The following is a 19,373-nucleotide window of genomic DNA, read 5'->3' as shown; positions in this document are numbered from 1 at the left end:
CTCTCTTTGAAGCTTCTGGATCCGCTCTTTGCGCAGGAAAAGGTGCTATAAAACTGGTGCATGTAGCGGAGAGGAACAAGGGATGGTATTCCCCTTATTTCTTTATCCCAAAGAAAGACGAGAGATTGAGACCCATCTTGGACTTGCGTTGGTTGAACAAACGTCTCAGGAAGGACAGGTTCAAGATGGTTTCTCAAGTCCTACAGGCCCTTCAACTTCAGGATTGGTTGGTGTCTCTGGACCTACATGATGCTTACTTTCATGTGCTGATTCATCCCAAGTACAGAAAGTACCTGAGGTTTGGGGCTGGAGACTTGCACTTTGTTTCCGTTCGGATTGACCTCCGCCCGAGGGTCTTCACCAAGCTAATGGTGGTGGTGACAGCGTACTTCAGGTGAGGGGGGGTGGGATTCATGTCTACCCCTACCTGGATGACTGGCTGATCCGGGCACGCTCTCCCAAGCAAGCATTGGATCACCTTGGTCGCATCTGCTACTTCCTCCCCAGGCTGGGCTTCTCCCTCAATTTCAAGAAGTCGCATCTGAGTCCTTCCCAACAGCTCCAGTACATAAGGGCTGTGTTAGACATGTTCTTGGGGATGTGCTCGCCTCCCAAGATGATGGCTCATCACTTTGTGCAGATGGTGGACAAGTTTCAACATGCCCAGAGTCTCCCGGCTTTGGAATTCTTAAGGTTGCTTGGCTTCATGCATGGCATCCTGCATTTTTCTGGTGCCAGAGGCCAGGCTGAGGATGAGATCCCTGCAATGGGTCCTCAAGATGCAATGGTCGCAGTTCTCAGGTAAAATGTCTGTTCCCGTTCAGATTCCATCCTCGGTCGCCCAGGATCTTCTATGGTGGGCCAATGAAGGGAACCTGATGAAGGGGGAGCAGTTGTGGCAACCATGCCAGAGGTGACTGTAGTGACGGATGGTTCCCTCACAGGATGTGGCGTTCATGCCGACAACTTGACCGCCAGCGGTCGTTGGTCTCCGTCGGAGTCCAAACTCCACATCAACCTGTTAGAGCTGAGGGCCATCAGGCTAGCCCTGAAGGCTTTTCTGCCGGCTGTGCGGGGGAAGAGTGTCCTGATCATGATGGACAACACAGTGGCCATGCATTACCTCAACAAAAAAAGGGAGGGTAGGGTTGCTCCCGTTGTGCAGAGAGGCAATGCAGCTCTGGTTCTGGGCCATCCAGCAGGGAATTTCGGTCTCAGGAGTTCCTCTAGCCGGAGACGGAAATGCGGCGGCAGACACTCTGAGCAGGCAGAGCATGTTCTCTCACGAGTGGGAGTTGGCTCAGGAAGTCTTTCAGGAGATCTTTGCCCTTTGGGGAACACCGCAAGGTGTTGCTTTCGGCTATGCAGCCAGCAACAAAATCCCTGTACTGTTGGCGTAAATTCTGTGACTGGTGCAGAGGACAAAATGTTGATCCTTTTCAGTGCTCCATTTCTATGGTTTTGTCTTTCTTACTTTCTTTGGCTCACAGGGGCCTTCCAGTGGGAGAATGTTCTTACTTTAAGATTCCTTTGATTTGATTCTTTTGATTTCTCAGTTTCCTAAAGGACTGACTAATGTGTTCCTGCCGTCCCCTTTCCAGGTGCCGGTTTGGGATTTAAATTTGGTTTTGAAATTCCTTATGGGTGCTCCGTTTGAACCTTTGCACTCTTGTGAGATTGTTGTCCTTCAAGACTTTGTTCTTGGTTGCGGTTACTTTTGCTCGCAGAGTGAGTGAATTGCAGGCACTTTCCTCTAAGCTGCCCTTTACTGTGTTCCACAAACACAGGGTTGTACTGCGGGTACGTCCTTCCTTTCTACCTAATGTAGTATTTGAATTTCATTTGCGTCAGAAAGTGGTTCTCCCTTCTTTCAATCCTCCTCCTCATCCTGGTAAATAAGAGGAGCGACTCCATAGGTTGGATCCTGGGAGAGCTCTGAGCTTTTACATTTCTAGGATGACCCGGGTCAGAGTGGACGATCAACTCTTTTTATGATATGCTGAACACCGATTGGGCCAGGCTGTTACCAAACAGACCTTGTCCAGGTGGATTATCCTCACCATTACGGAGTGTTACCAATTGGTGGGTAAGGATCATCCTGAAGGGTTGCAAGCTCATTCCACTAGGGGCGTGGCTACTTCCACCGCCCTTCAGCGGGCTGTTCCTATTCGGAATATTTGCGATGCTGCTACATGGTCTTCGCTCCACACCTTTAAGCATTACTCCTTGGATACAATCCATGGTCAGGATATGGCCTTTGGTAAGGCAGTTCTTTATTCTGCCATCTTCTTGCGTACTCTAAATTCTTTTCCCTCCTCCATTTTCTGGTACTGCTTTGGGAGTCTGTCAAAGATGTGGAATATGTTGACTGACACAATCCATTCGAAGAACAAGTTACTTACTAACTGGTAATGTTCTTTCGACTGGATGTTCCTCCAGCGTATTCCACATCGCCCTCCCAGCCTGCCCCTCTGGAGAATTTCCTATGCAATTGCAGCTTACATTTCTGCAAGGCTATGTGCAGTCAAGCAGGCATGAGACTGGTGCCACACTTTCTTGGGGAAAAAACTTAAACTGAGGCTACGGGCGCTGTACGTCCTATTTATAAAATCCAGTGACGTCGCCCTTGACTGAGGCCTTCGAGGGACACTGACCCGACGTCATTGACGCAGGACGCTCTGCAGAAAGTTTCTGAAGTGCACAGCTGTGGACATTACATGTCAAAGATGTGGAATACGTTGGAGGAACATCCAGTCGAAAGAACGTTACCAGTTGGTAAGTAACTTGTTCATTTCAGGAATTGAACCAGTCCCCTGGTCCTAACACTTCCTCATACACTTCACTCTCATCCTAGCTAAATTTCTGGAACAACCTGCTATCAGCCAAAGCCCTATCCAAGTACGGAATACCCACAACTTGACGCATGAAGCTCTAAGGCTTACCCTTCTAGCAATGCTCCATCCAAACACCCAAGCACTATCTCACCCTCTTACAGACCTTGCCCAACCAACTCCATGCATGCCTGTTTCAAACTCTTGACCAACATGACTCAGTAAAAAACAAAATCCCCAAACCTCACAAGCCCAAATATACCTGGTTCTCTGAAGACCTGGTGACCCTATGCAGAAACAAAAAATCCCTCAAGCATTTATCCAATAAGCACCCCTCAACCAGCAATTGCACAGCCCTTGCAATGACAACCCAGGCCTATAGGAAAGCAATAATGGCAAGCAAATCAAACTGCTTCAATGTCCGAATCACCAATGCTGGCTCTAACCTAAAATAATGTTTCTCTATCCTTTGAGAGTTAGAAACTCCCATCTCGCCTACTGCTGGCTCCCAAACAGTCCAAGCCTGGTATACTACAATACACCATGCCTTGTCTCACAAAATCTCCACTCTAATACTCAAGATTAATGCAAAAAATACCCTGCTGCTTGCACCTGCCCCACAACCTCTCCCTCATACCCAATCCAATGGAACAAGCACCCTGCTAATCACCCCCTTTTACATTCTGCATTTTCATGCCAGGACTAGTGCAAGCCACCAACCTAGCACTAAAACCCACTAACTGTAAAGGTGACCTGTGCCCTGCCCACATTATGAAACTTTGTGCCCCTACACTAGCACCTATTATCACTGAATTTGCCAACGCCTCATTCTCTACCTGCATTCTCTACCTGTCTCGGGAGGATAGCTCGGCGGCAACATGCTCGCCTTGGTAGCAAGACGACACGCAGCAACACAGGTTCGATCCCCGGGTCCATGCTTAGAAACCTCTGGGTATTAAGCACATTATAAATAACATATTATATCATTGTACCTTGCAACATAAAATCTGCTTGGATCTCACCACTCCTTAAAAATCCCTTGCTAGACCCCCCACCCCCACTAACTATCACCCCATCACCTCTGTACCCTTCCTACTGAAAATACTGGACCGTCTTGCTTACGCTCAAGTCCAAACATTCTTGGAACACAATCACCTACTCGGCAATAGACAGTCAGGGTTCCGTACCAAACACAGCACTGAAACTACCCTGCTGGACTTAAAAATCCAAATGGACAAGACCCGCGACTCTGGCAACTTGGCTATCCTCCTGCTATTAGACCTGCCAGCAGCCTTTGTTTTAGTCGACCATAACATCTTGTGCCAACACCTCAGCAACACATTCCATTTCTCTCACCAGGCTACTTCTTGCATCAGATCCTTCTGCAGTGAACACACCACTAGAGTCTTCATTTGTGATGCTGATGCCGACCCTATCCCTGCCCCTCTAGGGGTACCTCAAGGCTCCATTCTTTCGCATACACTCTTCAACACCTATAATAAACCACTCTTTGATTTCCTGGATGCCAGCAATATCATCTACACTAACTTTGCAGATGACACGCAAATGCTCATCCTCATCAGACGATCACGCCCAAGACTCTGCCACTATCAACTCAGTTTACACCACAATTCAAAACTGGGTGACCTTCCATAACTATGCTTAAATGACGACAAAACTGAACTCCTCATTGTGGGCTCCCCACTCCCCTAAACACGTGGACGCACCCTTTGCATCCTTCTTCATTGACGACACAATCATCCCTGTCTCTAAGCATCTTAAGACACTAAGCATCCTCCTGGAAACTGACCTATCCATGACCAGGCATATCAATGCCTTAGCATCCTCCACAGCCTACACTGCATGGCTAATTTCACTGAGTAGGCAATTCCTCTCACCAAACAACTGTATCACACTCGCACAAGCATTAATCCTCACTAAACTAGACTATTGCAATATCCTGCTCATGGGCACCACTACGGCCAATTTATTCAAACTACAACTATTACAAAACATGGCGCTGAGAGCAGCCCAGGGCCTTAAACGATCATACCATATCGCAGCAACCAGATGTGAAACCCATTGGCTCCCAATCAAAGCACGAGTAGACTTCAAAACTCTATTCATCTCCCACCATTGTATCTACAAAGAGGCCCCCCTCTGCCTCAACACATGCATCTCTCAAAAGATTCCTGCACAAGCACTAAAATCCAGCTCCAGCACACTGGTAACACCCCACTTCAAGTACTATAGAGCCAGAGCAATCGGCTTCTGGGTCTCAGCCCCGACGCTTTGGAACTCACTACCAGCCCACATCAGAAATGAACAATCCTACACCTCTTTCAAAATCACTTGTCAAAACCTGATTATTCGATAAATATGACTAAGCAACTTCATCATCTTGCCTCTTACTACCACTCTGTTGCTAGCATTCCACCTACTATGTACCTAACGCTGTGATCCCCCTCGGGTCTGGGCATTGTCACAAATGTAAAAAATGAATACAAAATAAACTATTTTCAAAGGTTTAATAGAGTGCCGGCTGTCCAGGAACTAACATCTTTTGTTATTCTCCCTGCTGAATGAGGATGCTCAATTTTGAATATTCCCATTTGTATCCTCATCCTCAAAGTAAATTAATTCAAACATATTTGCAGTTCTATTTGGACAGGCGGGGATATTTGATCCCCGGGAGCCTGTGAGATGGATACGAGTAGCATTTGTGACATTTTGAAGTTTGTAATTGACCTGAAAATATACTTCTTTTCAATCCAAAGTATGTTCACCAATGAAGGCATGTTAACCACAGTAACAGGCACTGCAAGCTGTTAGTTACCCAGCTCACATCACTGAATGCTGAAAAGTATGGCTATTCAATGCCGCAATCTAATTAATTGATCGCAGACCAATGAATAGTGTCTTAACTCACTGCTTCTTTTTTCTTTTCCCATCCTCAATTGCTCTTCCTCTTACCAGCCTCATTGTGGTCCGTCTCGCTCGTTTCCATCTCTCATTACTCTTGTTCGTTGCCGTCCCTGGTTGATCATGCTGCTTCACTTCCCAGTAGTAGAGCAACGAGCATGGCCTTTGACCATGTCCTGTGCCACACAGACCTTCAATGGGTAAAATCCCAGTGGTGCTTGACACTTCGATAACATGTCATATGACATAATTTTATGATATCCGAAGAAACTACTGTAATAATACATGTGGTGGGAGATGAAGTATAGCGAAGCATTTAAAATTTCGGTGAAAAAACCTTAGTTGAAATTCGATGGTGACTTGAAAATGGCGGCCGTTGAGGGAAGACGTGCGTGAGCTGGGCTCAGTCTCCCCTCCGGTGCAGCAACAGAAAGCACCTCATTTAAGCGGATCTCTCGCACTGCAGAAGATTCAACAGGTCCCCCGGGATCTGCAAAAGGCATCGGCGGTGAGCCCAGCAGCACGCAATTTGCTGGATTAATTCAGAAAGCGAACCTCCACAGAAACGCGGCCCTGACGGAGAGAGGGAGTCCCGGAAGCGCAGAATACTCCGAAAAGGGAACCCCCTCGGACGAGGCAGCAGAGGACATCGACTGTTGGGGCGAGGCCTTCCTCGAAGAAGCGCGGCTCCGAAGAGCTTCACAGGTCAGCCCCGGAACGCAGAAGGAAGATTGTGGGATGGAGCCCGAGAGGATTGGAAGAACCCCTGGACACGCCGCGGGCCGACCCAGCGAGAACGGGAAGCCCCAGAGGACACTACGCGGCCCCCCAGTGGAACAAGGACTCTCCGCGGATTGAGGCACAGAGAGGACGAGAAGAGCCCAGCCGGAGACCTCACAAGGCAGAAGACGCCGCGCAGAAGATCCGCCGGCACCACCCGCGTCATGGAGTAAAGGTAACCACCCGGGGGACACAGAACACTGTAATGCAGAGCGGAAACCAGGCGGGCGGCACCAAGAACAACAGGTGCCCCCCCCCCATCCAGAGCACGGGAGAAGTAACCCGATACCACGCACCGGGGAGGGACCTCTGACTGACACAGCTGCATCGGTGCCCCAACACGGTGAGCGCCCCCAGGTTCGGGCAAAAATAAAGGCCCAGTGAAGCCCCGGGACAGAACAGGGAACGAGGCTGAAGCGTACTAAACACGCTTGTTGGAATGACAAACCTTTGTTAGTTGTGGGCGCTGGCTGGATCTGTGGGTCCAAAAATTGTCAGTTCTGTCTTTTGTTAATGTTTAGTCATAGTCCAGTCTTTAAGTTTTTAGTGCATGTGTTTTTTTTTTTATTGGTGTAACCAACCAACAGAGTCAATGTCGCTGGTCAAGTGGCACAGCGAGTAGAGCGCTCGCTTTGACATCTGTGCAGAGCCTACTAACTCAGGTTCGAATCCCGGCAGCCCAAACTGAGCCTTTCATCCTTCCGAGGTCGATAAATGAGCACCACACACCGTGGGTTATAATAAGCAGCGCTCAGATACCTGAGGGTTCGTAGCGCTATATAAATGCCAAATTATTATTATTTTATTATTAATGTAGCAATTTGTGCCAGACGTGTTATAAAAACACACAAACAGGCCAGTTTGGCTAGAATTGGTGAGTACAAACAGCTGACGCACGTTTCAACCAAAGTCTTTCTCAAAGCAGAGGTGAAGTGGCAGGAGAGTGGTAGAGTTAGCAGCTGGTCCCCCCTGGTCCGGGTGCCATGTTGAGGCTGGGTAGCCTAGTCTGGTGTCGTGATCGCCGATGTGTACCGGTCGAGGGATGGCCAGAATCACGGGCACATCAGGCCCTCAACAAGAAAAACGCCCCCCCCCCCTCCTCGGTTCAGAGACCCACACGGAGGAAGAGCCATAACACAGGGGGTGCGGAATAACCACTGAGGTGGTGGAGGAACGACACCACCAAGAGTCAAGGGCACAGGAACGACACACCTAGGAGGACCCCCCCAAACCCCCAAGAGAAATCCCCCGGTGGGCAAGAACACACTGCTGGGGAAGGCAAGGACCCAGTAGAACCTTCCCAGGGGGAGAAACACAAGGGGGAACCATCAAGAGACAAGACGGAATCAACCACAGGCCTCCGTCAGCACCTACTCCAGAGCAGAGCGAACACACAGGCACTGGCAGGGACCAACTTGGTGCAGATGATCTAACAACAGAAGGACTCAGTAGGAAGCAGAAGGCCAGAAAGAAATATAATAGTGGATCCAATGTCAAAATCCAGAGGGAAGCAAAACCAATCACTCCCTCAAACCCTGCATGTTAAACATGATCAGAATTTGGTCCATCTCTGGGGTGCGGATAAAGGGCTCCCAGAGAGGGTGAAACGCACAGAGGACAAAGAACTGGGACAGACAGGGACCACGTCCCCCCCCCCCCCCCTCCCCCTCCACCCCTGAGGAGATGGCTTGAAGAAGACATGAAGGCTTGGTTTGGGGCGTTCCAGGCTCAATTTATGGACACAATGAATACACACCTGGAGTCTATGAAAAGTGAACTTAAATCGGTGGTGCAAGAATTGAAGACGGAAGTGGCAGGGCTAGGAGAAAGAACCGATACCCTTGAGAAAGTGGTGCAAAATATGGAAGAGGAGACGCAACAAAGCAGAGAAACGCAGGAACACCTGGTTCACCTAACTCGCAATCTGGAGCTTCAATGCGAAGATTTAGAAAACACATCACAAAGATCTAATATAAGAATAAAAAACATGACAGACAGTGGAGGACAAAGACCTTGAAACAGTGGTGCAGCAGGTATTCAAGGACATACTGGATTTGGCAGATGAAGAAGTCGTCCCCATAGATCGAATCCACAGAGTGGGTCTGAGGAGAACAGCAGCCCAAGGCGCCCGCCCTAGAGATTTGTTGGTGGCCCTCACCATGTACTCCCAAAAGCAGCAGATCCTCAGAAAGGCAATGTCAATGGATCACATAAGAATGAATGGGGAGGACATCTTTCTATTTCAAGATCTAGCACAGTCAACGCTCCAAAAACGAAGAGAGATGGCCCAGGTGACGAGGGAACTGGCATCACAGCAGATCAGATATAAGTGGACTTTCCCATTCGAACTCCTTTTCACATGGGAAGGGGCACAAAGAAGAATAACAACAAGGGAAGAGGGCTTGAGACTATTGAACATCCAGGAACAGGAAGATGAGCTCCCACAGGCTAGCGGCTCGGACCAACCAGGCAGAAAGACTCAGTGGCAATGGAAGACCATGAAAAGGAGGGTGAGACGCCCCAGCAAGAAGAAATAGCGAGCAGGGCTCCCAGAACGAATGAGCACACAGAAAATAATGAAGCAATGATACAGCAAATCCATCCGAAGCAGGAGGAGGAGCGAGAGATCTACCAAAACAGGTGCCGGGAGGGAGGGGTGACAACCCAGACGCCACTGAAGCCATGGGGAAGGGTTAAGGACTCCCTTCAAAGTTATCGCTGAAAATATCTGAGGGCATGACGCATAAGGCGCAACGCCGGAGCGAACCTAGGGTCCTGTGCCCTCCTCAGGGCAGTTTCAGGTGGGGGAGGGAAAGGAGCACCAGTTGGGGGTTGCGTGACCCGAATGGGGGGGAGGGGAAGTTGGGTACAGGGGGAAACCGGAAAGAAATCCATACTTACAAAGTGGAAAAAGGAAACGCATTCCAAACCCAGAAGATAGGATGGGGATAAAAATCTTGACATATAACGTCAGGGGATTGAACTTCCCAGTCAAAAGGAAAAAAGTGGAACGATTCCTCAGGCAGGGTGCATATGATATTGTAATGCTCCAGGAAACCCACATAAAAGTTCAGGACAAACATAGAATTAGCTTTAAAGGCTTCAACCAAATACTACAGGTGACTGCACAAGAGAAAAAAGAAGGGGTGCTAATAGCAATACGAGACTCTCTGCACGCACAAGTAACGAGCACTTCGGGAGACAATCAGGGGAGATACCTGATAGCGAACATAACAATAGAAGGGAAACCCCCGACATTGGCATCGGTATATGCTCCAAACGCGAGCCAGGACAGCTTCCTAAGGGATATGCTAGACAAATTAGAGCACAAAGCCACAGGGGAGGTAGTGCTGGGAGGGGACTTAAACATGGCATGGAACCCACTCCTGGATAGATCGGGACCCAAACAACATGACCAGGGCACCCTGTCAAAAGCACTCAAGCAGAAAATGGCAGACCTAGCGCTGGCAGATTCCTGGCGCAAAATGTATGGCAATCAGAAAAGCTTCACATACTTCTCACACGTACACAACATGGTCTCAAGAATAGATTATCTATGGGTCTCGGTGGGGCTCCTATGGAAAATAAAGCAGGCAGAGATAGGCCCTATAACACTCTTGGACCATGCCCCGCTGTGGGCATCCCTTAACTGGACTCAAAACCACCCACGGCTATGGGGTTGGCACCTACCTGAGGAAATCATCAGAGACCAGGTCACGGGGCAGGCTCTTAGAGAGCATATCATAGTCTGTCTAGATAGCAACGATCTTCCTGACACAAATAAGGAAACACTATATGGGAAGCCCTGAAGGCTGTAACAAGGGGACACTGCATAGCTCTTACATCACAGAGGGAGAAACTGAATCGCCAATGGGAAAAGCAACCTGAGGCCAACATAAGCGTGATTCAAGCAGAGATCATACAAACACCAACTAAGAAACTCCAAAGAACATTAAGACACATCCAAGGGCAACTGGAATCACTCCGCACCGAAAAGGCGGAGAGCGCCCTCCTCTATACAAAACACTGGTATTTTGTGAAGGCGAACAAGGCCGACAAACTACTAGCAAGACAACTGAAACGGAAGCAGCAGTCACAGACAATAAAGGCCCTAAAAGATGACAAGGGACAACTGAAGACTTTAACCTCAGATATAGGAGACATATTTAAACGCTTTTATCAGAAGCTCAGAAGCTGTACTCCTCGGATCTCCCGAGGTAGGAGCAGCAGGAGGCATACTTGGAAGGGGTACACCTCCCAGTAATAACAGGAAGAAAAACAAATCCTAGACAGGGAAATCTCAATTGAAGAGGTCAATAAAGCAATTCACGGCCTCCAGAAAAATAAAGCTCCAGGCCCGGATGGTTACACTGCGCTTTTCTATAAGACCTATAAAGATATTCTTGCCCCTGTCCTCACAGCCATGTTTAACACCTTTCAAGGATGAAGGGAACATAACCCAAACCATGAATGAGGCTAAAGGTCTGGTATTCCACAAAAAGGGGAAGGAGGAGCAACTCCCTAGTGCGTACCGCCCAATAGCTCTAATCAACCTGGATGCAAAATTGTATACCAAGATATTAGCCGCAAGGCTGGCACAACTCCTTCCAAAGTTGATCCACCAAGATCAATCCGGGTTTGTCTCTAACAGACAAACACATGATAACATCAGAAGGGTACTACACTGGAAAAAATAGGGATCACACAGTCCCCCGCGGCCATGGTCGCCCTTGACGATGAGAAAGCATTTGACCGGGTAGAATGGTCATTCCTCTTTCTGATACTGAGGAAAATGGGCATGGGCAAAGGGTTTATAGATATGATCCAAGCCAATTATAACTCCCCGTCCATAAGGATAGCGGTGAACGGGGGATTGTCAGAACTAGTGCAACTAGAAAGAGGAACCAAGCAAGGGTGTCCGCTATCCCCCCTCCTATATGCAATATACTTAGAACCCCTATTGGCCAAAATTAGAGAACTCCCAGAAATCAGGGGCATAGAGAAGGCGGCACAGGCGCACAAAGTAATCGCATACGGGGATGACATGTTAGTGGCGCTAGGAGACCCAGAAAGTTCACTCCTGTAGCTCATGCACGAGATTGATACATTCAGCAAGATATCAGGACTAAAAATAAACCGGCAGAAATCTGAAATCCTGATACTGGCAGGGAACAGAAAAGAAATCCTAGCAACTGCAATGGATCACCAATTGAAAATAGCGAACACTGGGATCAAATACTTGGGTATCACCCTCACGGGGAGAATAGACAAACTGTATGCCCAAAACTACCCGCAACTCTTAAACAAAATTTTAAAAAAACGAACTGAATTGAAACCCATTAACAACATCTTGGTGGGGCACAATAACGGCGGTGAAAATGACCATACTCCCAAAAATTATGTATCTATTCCAAGCCCTCCCGGTAAGAATCCCCCCAGCCTTTTTTAATTTGCTCAAGAAGATGGTCGTAGTATACATATGTCAGAATAAAACCCCAAGAGCATCGAGTGCGGTCATGACGGCACACAGAAATGTGGGGTGATGTGCCCTCCCACATTTTAAGAAATACTATGAAGCTGCACAGCTTTGGGTGAAGGAGTAGATACCGGAAAATAGGGACAAAATCTGGGAATCACGGGACAGGCCGGTGGCGATAACACCTACCCGACATTTGCTATGGATCAACAAACAGACACCCCAATGTACATATTAGTGAAATAAGGAGGGCAGCTCTGGGAGTGTGGGATATGGCCACACAGAAAGAAACCCTAACAAAACATCCTGCCCCCTTCATGGCATTATTTAAAAAACCCAGAATTTCCACCAGGAATGGAAAAGGGGGCGTATCGTAAATGGGAAGAGGCAGGGTTTAAGATGGTTGGGGATATGTATCAAGACCAGCAGATAAAAACATTTGTGGAGTGCTTAACACAGATGAACCTGGCACCTAAAGACCGATACAAATATGAACAACTACACCACTGGCTGGGCACACCCCGCATAAAAAGCGCAGCGACAAGGGAGCTGACCCAGTTTGAAACGTGACACACACAGGAACACACACATTTTTCTCCAACACATACAAATACCTAAATGCACAACGAGAAACCGTCAAGTGGCAATACATAAAAAGGTGTGAGAAAACCCTAAAATGCTCACTCCCTAGGGAAAGGTGGGAATACATATGGGGCACAATACCAAACCAAGCAAAAGCCATCAAACAAGACAAATGTGGAGGAAAAACTACATACGATGTACAGCAACTCTTCAGATAGGTGCTGGAGGGAATGTGGAGGGAAGGGAGACTGGCGACACATATGGTAGGAATGCCGAGATTAAACCTATACTGGGAGGAGGTAAAAACTCAAATGCAAAACATGTTCCCAGAAGCAGTACACATTGGGGTTGAAGTCTGGCTAGGGGGCCTATGGGACCCCAGGGACAAACAGTTGAACGTAACGCAGAAAAGGAACTTTATGGGCCTGTTCATAGGGTTTGGCTGGAAATAGCCCATAAATGGAAGCAAAAAGCCCACCACTCACAGTGGATTGGACAAGAAGAGTATGTTCACACCTAGCCATGCAGCAAATAACTTAGAATATCCAAGGCAAACATGAAAAATTTAGAATGGACTAGAGTTTGGTCCTGGAGTACCTCCAAACAGACTACAAAGAACAATGGTGCCCATATAAAATAAGGATTCTGGAACTTTCTCAGTTGAAGCACAACAAGAGACTTTCCAAAGAAGATGAATATAGATGGAGATCATCTGGTGGGGGGATAATATAAATGTTGTTGACAATGTAACGTTATGATATTGGGAATCAATAAAAACACGGTTTAAAAAAAAAAAGAAATTCGACCAGTGTTGGAACCTACATCATCTGAACTCAGAGACCACCTGCTGCACATACATTAGCACATTGACTTCACATATGGCCTTACTTATTACATCACTGATATTTAAAGCACATAGAAGACATGACATGTGACCTAATCACTGACATAGCTAGTAGAGCGCATCACCTCTGAAAGTGAGGTGTGATCTTTAAAGAAAAAAAACACTTCTGCACCTAACAACTGGTGCATGGAGTCAAGTGCAATGTATGTCTTCACTTCACATCTGAAAAAACTGCCATTTATCCATGGTATTCTAAGGGACATGCGTCCGACAGTATTAAATGTGTTTTACACTTGTAAGATTTTAGTTGCTATATATCTCTGTCCTACTGAAAACGACATAGATGTTGTAAGGAGTATAACTGGGCATTCAGAAATCCAGAGAAGAATGAGAGTGAACAGAATGTACAAATCCATTTCTTCCTTCTATCTCAACAAACCGTTAGTAGAGCTAAGAAGGTAGGCCCAACATAAACCAGAAGTTACATTTGCAAGGAAATGGTTGAATGTTTAGAGGACAAACATTATTAGTACAATGGTAGTGTATGTGCTCTACTGTAAAGTTGTGATCTTTTCAGTGTATGTTACTGGAGAATGTATTCTAAGTCTCTAGGGTCCCTTGGTGATGAACAGATACTTTTGAAGTGGAGACAATGCATGGTGATGTCCCCAGCTCTTTCTCAACACTTTTATACCTCCCTTTACTCTTTTTGCCCTTTCCCTTTGTTCTCTGCACAGGGCACACATATAGTGTATACGAAATACTTGTCCTGAGAACATGGTAAAGATGAATACGCGCTGTGTCATAAATGTAATCCTTAAACTCGCAAGGCATGCAGAGAAAAGCGATAGGCAGCACTGTCTTTAGAGCACAGGCCTCAGGATAACAGCAGGGCCTTGGGCACAGAAGACACCCTCAGACTACATTAATGGGCCATCTATGGGCCCCTCCCACTAAGCCTGTAGCTCCATAGGCTCCGAAGAACTTGCTGAGGAGACCATGCATGATGGTCATGAGACTGCTTAATGCAAAAAATGCCCAAACCCTGTTAAAGCACATTAAGCCCTCAAGGCTTACAGCGGAAACTCGCAGCACCAAAGAACCAGACCACAAACATGGCTCCGTCTTGAGATCTACGCCAAAATATGGTGTCAGTTGTATCAACGCTACATTGAAACATGGCAGCCACCAACCTCAATGTGCAGATTGCGCTACACATACCTCAAAATTGGTACAGATGCTGTCCATGTTTCATACAAGTAGGGGTGTACTGAAATTCAGCTTCGAGTAAGTATTTTGACTAATTCCAGCTATAAAAGAGATGTGGCCGAATACTTAAGAATGTTGTCACTCGAAGCTGAATTTAAGTACATGGTGCTGCCTGACTACTATTGGGAGTGTCTGTTTGATCTGCGGATTGACCGTCGTTTTGGCTGCTCCAAGGATTGTCCGTGTTTATGCTGACTGATTTCTCTCCGCCGGGGACTGCCTCGTCTGGAAACACTGGATCCTGGGGTGGGCACTTAAAGCCAGCTCACAGAGGTGCGCGAGGCAGAGCAGAGAACCTAAAGCTCGGGAGGGTTCTCTGCCCTTGTCTAGTGTAGACAAAACACAAAACTGGGTGGCTGCAGATATAACGTTAATGGAGATGCATTTCTGGACACACTGTGTATTTATATGTAGGTCTATTATGATGGAAATGAGAATCCGAAGAGGGCCTCCTTTTTGCTTCTTCCAGGGCCTGGAAATGGTTTGCTCTTTGCAATGTTACAGGAATAAGGTATAGAAATTCTAGAAAGGAGCCTTCCGTGTGAAGTTGCTGAGATAGCAGCTGTGATCAGATAAAGCTTTCAAAAAATGTCTAAAATATACCTGTCGAGTGACACGTTTATAGGGGGCAGGCAAGTGATCTGCATTTACCAGAACTGACACAAGGTGTTACAGAAAATATGCTTTGCAAAATTAAAGAAAGCAGGAAGTATAGACCAGTGGGTGGAGTGCTATCTTCAGTGTTCTAAAACCGCAAACAAAAAGCCTTTAGCCTAGCATCTACTGTGTAATTGGAAACATTCAGCTGGCAGAATATTTAAACAAATCACCTACAGGAAAATGTAGGTCTATTCTTCAGTGTTTTAATTCACTTGCTGAAAACCTGTGATGGGTTTAGCATCTAGCACTTCTGCTATCAGCATAGTGCTAACTGCTGCAATAAATGTGTTTCAATTCCCTGTTAAAGCCAGGAGGCAGAAATGGGCCGTCCCAAAAGAAACATTTGAGAGGGTGAGGCAAAATACTCCCCTCCCAGTGATAGTACATTTGCATTCTCTTGTCATAGGCTCTTTGTTCCCAGCACTCCTGTGCTACATTTCAGCATCACCCATGAATGCACTAAAACAAACTCTTCAATGTATTCTTTTATTTAAGCACTTTTAACAAAAATAACTAAAATACAGAATGGGGCTACATATAAGTGTGGTTTTAATTTATAAAGTATATTTTTTATGTCACAACTTTATGGATTAAAAAGGGAACTATTTGGCTGAATACTTTGGCCAGCTATTCGGCCGAAAACTAAATCTACTATTCGGTAAATCCCTAATACAAAGGCATCAGGGATCACTATTCCAAACGACATAACAAACATTAGTTATGATATGGGGGCAATACAATGCAGACTATAGTAAAACATAGCTTTCAGCACAGTCCATGCCACCTTTACACCAACAGGGCTGATAAAGCAACTTTAAACACCAACAGAAAGGGAGGCCTGTTGACTTCCTCCGCCTCCCAACATATAGGACACCTACAGTTCTCATCTGCTCAAAAACAGTCTTCAGCTGCTTTACTCTCTACAGCTGGCAACTACAGATTTATCAGAAAGGGACCTGTTATTTGAAAAGGAATTTCCTGAGGAAGTAGTAGTAGAAAGGGAGGTAACACTCCATTGCACTTTAGCCATTGTAACACATAGTGGTTGTATGCAGGTATCCTAGCGGACTACTTTTTCCAGCGTTTGTAGAACTTGGACGATATCTAGTAAGACTATAAAGATAACTCATCAATTGCGCTCCGATTTCCATTATCCTCGCTTCTATGGCAGCCTTTCACAGAAAATCAGATGACGCAGCAACATCAAAGATAAGCTCCATCTGAGCTTAAGGTATGTATAAACCCACCACTTCTGTGGACATCGGCTGCAGGCACAGCTATCCTTCCACACACATTACATTTATGGCTATGACAAATTCGGTCTATCTGGTCACATAACCGCTATGCACTGAAAGACCAGACTTACCTCAACACCACTGCCATTAGAATACGACAGGTTCCGGTCTAGCTATGTGCATATCGTGTCTCCTGCACTAGCACCCTGTTGTGACCTCTATCAGCACCCATTCACATGCCTAGCCTCTTGGGTTGCTTATTGGAGCCTTGCCAGCCCTCTTAAGTCCTAATCTTGGTCAAATGCACAAACAGCATCCTAATCCTCCTCTTAGAACTTTCCCATATCGGGACTTCGGTGACTGAGGGCGTTCCTACCACAAAGCATCTTACAAATGGGGAAAGGCACTATATAAATGACTGCTACAATACAATACACACCTCTGACTAGATACCATCTCTGAGAGACTTTAGAAAATATGTTTCCCACGGAAGAGACCCGACCCAGACACAAAAGATGAAGAAAAGGCTACCCTTAGAGGAGATGTCATAGCAGGGATCCTCACAGGTGGACTTTATACACCTGGATGATTTGGGAGAAAACCTTTGAGGAAGAAGAGGGGAAAGATCCCCAAGAGGTAGGAGTAGAGGATCCCATAGAGTATACTATGTACTCTTCAGATGAAACCGAACCTCCCATTTCCAATTCCCCATCAAATTACCTTTTCAAGTGGGCTGCTTCAAAGTTTGGGATATGACTGAGATTCATGTAAAACAGGACTTTATGGGGGATACCCTGGAACAATCTCTGGGCATTGCATTCTGTTACTAAAGTTGGTAAGGGGCGAGCATTTCAATATAAATACATAGTACCATCTGCAGTCTCCCTGATGGGAATTTGTTTCTGGTGATACGCAGAAAAAGATTTTGTAACCTTTATCATTCTGTTTTCAACCCTAGCAGCTTCAGGCATGGGATAGCCCTCATACAGGTTATTTTTGAAGAATTGTTTGATATATTGGAATTGCCTAAGAATTATAAAGACTTGAGGTTTAGAAATGTGTTTTAAGAGGAGAATGAAATGAGACACACACCACTGTAAGTACCTTTCTCATTATATCTTCATTTTTCTACCTTTGAGGATATAAATATAAGACATTAGTATAGATGAAGACAAGGTCCTGCTGTACTGGTAAGATCATACACTATCACTGTTTTTTGTAGGTTTCTTCGAGGTCCAAATTCCAGGCACAATATTTACCAGACATCCTGAGAATATTGAGTACAATTACATTAATTGTATTTATTTAATAAACTAGAATTCCTAAAACAAATGGGTCAATGGCATGCGTTTTTTTTCCTCAGGTCAATAGAGAGTTGCCTGAAAATTAAAAATGAAGCATTGTTGAACGAAAGAAAAGGATCACGTCCTGAGGAAATCCAGCCCTATTGCGGGAACGTGGTTGAAGCTAGAGTAGTAAAGATCCGGAAATACCCCTCTTTGAGCTCGTCCTAGAAGACCGTACATTTATTCATTGTCTGTTCCGGTGTCATTTTGTTTTGATTTATTAATTTTCATTTCAAATGACACAACTTTTAATTTTAGGTTGTTTTGAGTTCAGACTATGAATATTTGATTTTGAACTAAAGGATTCAATTGTTTTTACTCATTATTTGTACATGCACTTAAAATGTAAGTGTAATTGTTGTGAATTTGTACATGTATCTTTTCTTTTGTATTTATGTACTGAGCATTTGTTTTACATATGGTGATCTGTATTTCTATAGGGATTCCGTTTTATTATTTGAAAAATCCTTTTGTATAAATGTTGGTTTTGTGAATTTGGAGTTTTGTGAATTTGGAGTTTGTCGCATAATTCTTTCAACCTTAGCATACATTTGTGATGTTTACTAAAGTTGCTAAAGCATCACATGAACCTTAGCATTCAGAAACCAGTCACCACCTATTCTGTGAAGGTGCATATAGAAAATAATCGAAAAGAAGTACAAATCCTCCCCTGACAATCCCAATTGTCTTAAGAAACATTACATCCCAGATTCTTTGATACTTGCGACTGTAAGAGAAGAGTTCTACACCAGCTTCAACAACTGCGGCCCCACTTGACAAGGAGAGAAAAAGATGTTGCATATGGATAAAAGCTAAAACATCCAGTGTACATTTCGGAGAATTTCTAATTCAAAAGCTGTTTTGCAGGTTATGACAGACTCAGTTGGACAAACTTAATGCACTCGCGGAAGATATGCCACAAGACATCCAAAACAAGGTGCAGGCAATTATTGCACCGTCCATTGGCATTTAATGCCATTTTTAAAGGCTGTCTTGATGGCAAACAAAATGTGGGCAGCCAGATTGGTTGCACAACAGTGATTTAAGAGACGAGCATGATTGCTTTTCAGTTGATTCAAGCTGGAAACACAAGTAACCCTATTGCTGCAGTGTGTTTGGTATTGCCTATAATCCAACTCAGAAACCTTGCTGCCAGTCTTTCTAGGCGTGTCATTTGCCTGTGTTTCCCCACAAAACCTGTAACAGCTGTGGAGCGTGCAGAGTGCTGCAGAGTGTTTGGGATTTGGTAGTGTTGCAGTGGACAGAGGACTGAAACACCAAGGTGACACCTGCACAGCACAGGATTGCTTTGTGAGCTGAGGATTTTAGCCACTTTGAACTAGGAGCATACAGGTAACGGTAAGATTGTGACACTTGTGCTTGATCTTTATCGATCAGTGTGCGACCTGGAGTGGAGCTGGGCAGACC

General features: G+C 45.7%; 1 protein-coding gene across 2 annotated transcripts in view; it reads left to right on the top strand.

The window, feature by feature from the left end:
• The window catches only part of TMEM128 (transmembrane protein 128), a 150,617-nt gene that overhangs the window by 100,771 nt on the left and 30,473 nt on the right, over positions 1–19,373 (top strand). Inside the window, exon 5 of one of the 2 annotated variants that reach the window (XM_069631963.1) lies at positions 17,963–18,445. The exons of the other annotated variant lie outside the window; for it this stretch is intronic. The gene's annotated coding sequence lies outside the window, so the exon portion shown is untranslated. Of the gene's footprint in view, positions 1–17,962; positions 18,446–19,373 lie in introns of those variants that run through there. 2 annotated transcript variants of the gene reach the window in all.

The sequence above is a fragment of the Ambystoma mexicanum genome, chromosome 6q (genome assembly GCF_040938575.1).
Source record: "Ambystoma mexicanum isolate Mex_15411 chromosome 6q, UKY_AmexF1_1, whole genome shotgun sequence".
Lineage (NCBI taxonomy): Eukaryota > Metazoa > Chordata > Amphibia > Caudata > Ambystomatidae > Ambystoma > Ambystoma mexicanum.
Note: the sequence above shows the minus strand (reverse complement) of the source record. Positions and strands in the feature narration are given on the sequence as shown.